Here is a 5,927-nt window from a genome sequence, read left to right as displayed (position 1 = left end):
TATATATAAGGTTGTAATCTACTGAGGCAACAAACTATACAACTGTTACTTTGTATCATCAAGTTCGTAGAAAAGTCTGCAAAATATAAACATTCCATTTTGGAGTAATAAGCTCCAGAACAAATTTGTTTAAGATAATGTGAGTTTGAGAGAGGTAACAAAAAGAGAGAAACTTTATATCAAATAATACTAAATGAAATTATTCAATGATATTGTCTTATTTTTAACTTCGACAGCTCTGTTTGTATCACTCTAATATATCGAAAATAGTTCAATAAATATTCAAACTTAAGTTCAAACTGTTCAAATTGACGCATTATTATGAGTGCGAAACGTCCACTACGGGATATTGTAAAGAAAACCCTAAAATTATAATTAGAATAATATTAGAAAATGGGGTCATGGTTACGTTAAAAGAGTGGCAGTTAAAGTGCACTGTTCAATAGCTGGCGACGACTAGAACATATAACACTTATGTAGTTGTGCGCGAATATCCGAAACAAACCTAACTAGGGAAACTGAATTCACAAGGCACGTTGAAAATTATTAGGTTTGATAAGGAAAGTCTGTAACTTGTACAGGTGTTTCAAACATTTGTTACAGGAGAGGGTTCATTATACTTTCCAAAAATTTCAGGATATGAAGCCTATCCTTAAAAGGAGCTTTTGTAAGGTTTATCTGTCCCGGACATTGTTCATTGATCCTCACAACATCCTGCACACAGATAGGTATCTTTTTATTCAAATCACACATCTCGTTTTGTAGAAAGAGATTCTGGATAGCGTTCATTGATCCTTACAATATTCTGCACCGGATCAATGAACGCTATCCAGAATCTCTTTCTACAATACGAGATTTGTGATTTGAATGAGATACCTATCTGTTTACAATATTCTGCACATATACACATTTTTTTATTGAAATCACCAATTTCATTTTTGAAAAAGGAAAACCAGTGTGGTTGATGAGTGTAGTATAGTATTGTTTTGAAACACCTTTATTCTGTTCAAACTTTCCTGGATAAGACTTACAGTTCTCAAAGCGTGTCATTCTGTACCTGTAGGACAAGTAGTTTTAAGATACAATCATTTTAAAAGTGAAGTTTTCCTCACAATCACCTTGTAGAATCGGATTAGAAGGTGACTCAGACACATATACTCCAGTCTGTCCTTGTCAAAATATTTTCAATTATTTTACTTACTATCGTGGCTTGTAAGCTGATAATTATAAAGTTCAAGGTGAGTTTTGCGGTAATAACTTTCTAATGAACTTACATTTTGAGTGCAGAAATCAACTTCAAGCGTAGATAATTACTATAAATGATGAATTAGGTAGCAGGAACTTCGTCCTGGTTACAGTTCAATAAGAATTTCAAATTGCTGGACTATGGCTACATAAAGAAATCTTTATGTTTAGCGACTAGATTGTATCGACTCCAACGTGTGTTGTTTTGTCCCATTCATTTCTGATGAGATTACTGACGTCTTTAATTTAACAGACAGTAACATAAATCTGTCGCTTGATGACTAAGAAGAATTGATTGGATAAATGTTACAATCCTCTCTCGTTCACTAACGTACAGCTGAAAACCTTTTTAATTTTCAGACAAATATAAGGGTAAACACTCTTCTTTGAAATATTATGCCCCTTGACTCCAGATCGTTTTAACAATCACGCTACAGAAATATCTTTCCTCACAAAGAATTGTGGTGTACTTCTCCATCTATAATCCTAACCGAAGCAGCGTTTAACCGTAAATTTGCCAGAAATTCGTCGTTAATAATCATACACCTATTACACTGATCGCCCAAGACGCCAGAGCTCGCATTTGCGGTGACAAACCGCTGTATTAAGATATATATCGTTTGTAAAAGAAAAGAGATTGATAACGATGACGATAGTGATAAAAGCTTCTAAATTTTGGTTATAACAAATTTATGATTAACAACATAAAAACTCTGTAAACTTCACAGAAAAACGTGTTGTACATTGATTAAAAAATAAAGTTCAAAGCAGATAATTTCCCTTTGGATCAGCGGTAAATGTACGGACTTACAACGTTAAAACCCAGGGTTCGATTTCCTGCGGTGGACACATCAGATAGCCCATTATGGCTTTGCACTTAAACAAACAACAATCAAAGCAGAAAAAATGAAAGGTCGAACATAAAAGAACAGACAAAACCAGGAAGAAAGAGCGAAAACATATGACTTCAGAAAGTTATATAAGTCAAAGTATAAAAGGAAGTTTTGTGAAAAATATTGAGTGAAAAAAAAAGTGAAAACGAAGCAAAGGGAGTGTTGAAAACTAATATAATATAGAAAAGAAAAAACTTGAGAAATATTAAGGTATCACTGTGAGCGACAGAAAGTTGAAGTTAACACCAAAAGGTAGTACAGAGAGTGACGTAAAGTTGAAGTTAACACCAAAAGGTAGTACAGAGAGTGACGTAAAGTTGAAGTTAACACCAAAAGGTAGTACAGAAAGTTGAAGTTAACACCAAAAGGTTGTACAGAGAATGACAGAAAGTTGAAGTTAACACCAAAAGGTAGTACAGAAAGTTGAAGTTAACACCAAAAGGTTGTACAGAGAATGACAGAAAGTTGAAGTTAACACCAAAAGGTTGTACAGAGAGTGACTTTACTTTGAGTTATGGAACTATTAAAGTACTTTTACTTTGAGTTACGGAACTATTAAAGTACTTTAGTACTTCAACTTTATGTCACTCTCTGTACTTTAATAGTACTTCAACTTTATGTTGACAGAAAGGTTGTAGGTTGTAAAGTTGAAGTTAACACCAAAAGGTTGTACACAGAGTGACAGAAAGTTGAAGTTAACACCAAAAGGTAGTACAGAGAGTGACATAAAGTTGAAGTTAACACCAAAAGGTAGTACAGAAAGTGACAGAAAGTTGAAGTTAACACCAAAAGGTAGTACAGAAAGTTGAGGTTAACACCAAAAGGTTGTACAGAGAGTGACAGAAAGTTGAAGTTAACACCAAAAGGTTGTACAGAGAGTGACAGAAAGTTGAAGTAAGCATTAAAGGTACCACACCTAGTAATAGAAAGCTCAGAAAGTGAGAGAAGGTTGGTCAGTATTCAAGAAACCACACCTAGTGACAGAAAGTGAGAGAAGGTTAGTCAGTATTAAAGAAACCACACCTAGTGACAGAAAGTGAGAGAAGGTTAGTCAGTATTAAAGAAACCACACCTAGCTTAGAAAGTGAGAGAAGGTTAGTCAGTATTAAAGAAACCACACATATTGACAGAAAGCTCAGAAAGTGAGAATGTTAGTCAGTATTAAAGAAACTACACCTAGTGACAGAAAGTGAGAGAGGATTAAAAACAACATAGTGTTTATGTATGTGTTAGTAGATCGGAAGTAGCCTACACGATTCCCATAGTAAGTATCTTTTTTTTATCAGATATTAAAAGATCTCGGCCTATTTTCTCGTTCAATCATGTCAATGGAAACCTTCAAGTCAACATGTCACGCTCGAATAGAACGTGTTAGTAGCACCGCTTTCTCAGTGCAGGAGACAAGTAATCCACGTGCAACAATAACATCAATTCGGAAAGCAATTAGGACGTAATACACTGTTGTACAACTCCCCTAACATACGGACAGTGCACTGCTATAGTTTATACAAACAATCCAATCTCACATAATATTGAACTATATATCTGTATATATAAAGTGAAAGTCCTTCAATCCTCAGTCTGCTTGTTTCACTGGTTGGGGAGTGGTTGGTACAACGAAACAGGAATAACAGCAGAAATAATGCTGTGGTATTGGCACTGAGATAGTGATTTAGTTTGGTATGTTTCGCTATAAAGAAATGACGGAAGTTCAAACAAGGTTTCGCTTGCGATGTAATTAGGCCCAGAAACTCATAATGGTTTGACCAGGCGGTTTTCTTTATACTGGTTGACCTCGTAAGGAAGTGTTTTTGTATACGCGAACTACATACTGTAAAGCTGTGCGTGCGGTGTAGACACACATATATATATATATAATAATAGTTGGAGACGGCTTGAATGGGTAATGAAGAAAAACTTTAATATAAGTTTAACTTAACAGCAAATGTACAACGTTTCGACAAGGTTTCGTCATCATCGGGTATATACATAGCATGGCGGGTTAAAGAAAAAGCAAATCATGAAATATACAAAAATCAGTTATTTCTCACGCACTGCTTAGCAGGAGTTCAGATAATTATCTTATCTACAAAAGATGAGAAGGATGAATGTAGAGTGACAGAAGTGTTTGATATAACATGAAAAGGTATAACATAGGGTGACAGAAAGTTTCACTTAACATGAAAGAAAGAAGGAGAATGACAGAAGTGTTTGATATAACATGGAAAGGGAGAATATGGTGTGACAGAAAGTTTGACTTAACATGAAAGAAAGAATGAGAGTGACAGAAGTGTTTGATTTAACATGGAAAGGGAGAACATGGTGTGACAGAAAGTTTGACTTAACATGAAAGAAAGAATGAGAGTGACATAAGTGTTTGATATAACATGAAAAGGGAGAACATAGGGTGACAGAAAGTTTGACTTAACATGAAAGAAAGAATGAGAATGACAGAAGTGTTTGATATAACATGGAAAGGGAGAACATTTCCTTTTCCATGTTATATCAAACACTTCTGTCATTCTCATTCTTTCTTTCATGTTAAGTCAAACTTTCTGTCACCCTATGTTATCCCTTTTCATGTTAAATCAAACACTTCTGTCACTCTCATTCTTTATTTCATGTTAAGTCAAACTTTCTGTCACCCTATGTTATACCTTTTCATGTTAAATCAAACACTTCTGTCACTCTCATTCTTTCTTTCATGTTAAGTCAAACTTTCTGTCACCCTATGTTATACCTTTTCATGTTATATCAAACACTTCTGTCATTCTCATTCTTTCTTTCATGTTAAGTCAAACTTTCTGTCACACCAACATAGGGTGACAGAAAGTTTGACTTAACATGAAATAACGAATGAGAGTGACAGAAGTGTTTGATTTAACATGAAAAGGGATTCTCTTTAACAACGAATAGTGATATTTTCCGTCATATTATAACACCATAATTGATGACGGGTTTCGATCCCGCAAACCGAAGACTGTGAGTCGAACGCACTAACAACCAAATCAAAACAGGTTTTTGCATGCATAAGTTTACATTAATTACAGCTGTAAATGGCAAATTCAGTTACATTTCCATACATATATATGTGCTAAATGAAATACAAACAAAAAGCTTCCTCGTTCTAGATAAGTTGCTCACGTGAAAATAATGGACGTTGTTTCCAGCATAAGGAGCTCTTTTGTTGGTTTGGAATTAAGCACAAAGCTACACAATGGGCTATCTGTGCTCTGCCCACCACGGGTATCGAAACCCAGTTTCTATCCTTATAAGTCCGCAGACATAGCGCTGTGCCACTACTCACTACTTTAAAATATATCATTAATATCAACAATAAACATTTCAAAGGTAATTTTAATTATTGAGATAAAAATAACAAGAATATTAAGTTGCAAAAAAGGTGTTTTCTTACACGATGTTAGCAATAATAAAACATTTGGTAAAAAATTAAAATAACAAAAGCATATTTAACTAGAAAACTCATATAAATAGTTGTCTTACCCACCGTCTCCAGTGGTAAATATTAATTCTCATGTATATTTAACTATAAAACACATATAAATAGTTGTCTTACCCACCGTCTCCAGTGGTAAATATTAATTCTCATGTATATTTAACTAGAAAACACATAAATAGTTATGTTACCCACCGTCTCCAGTGGTAAATATTAATTTTCATGTATATTTAACTAGAAAACACATATAAATAGTTGTCTTACCCACCGTCTCCAGTGGTAAATATTAATTCTCATGTATATTTAACTAGAAAACACATATAAATAGTTGT

The sequence above is a fragment of the Limulus polyphemus genome, unplaced genomic scaffold (assembly GCF_000517525.1).
Source record: "Limulus polyphemus unplaced genomic scaffold, Limulus_polyphemus-2.1.2 Scaffold3506, whole genome shotgun sequence".
Taxonomy (NCBI): Eukaryota; Metazoa; Arthropoda; class Merostomata; order Xiphosura; family Limulidae; genus Limulus; species Limulus polyphemus.
The sequence above is the reverse complement of the archived record's forward strand: the minus strand, read 5'-3'. Positions refer to the sequence as shown.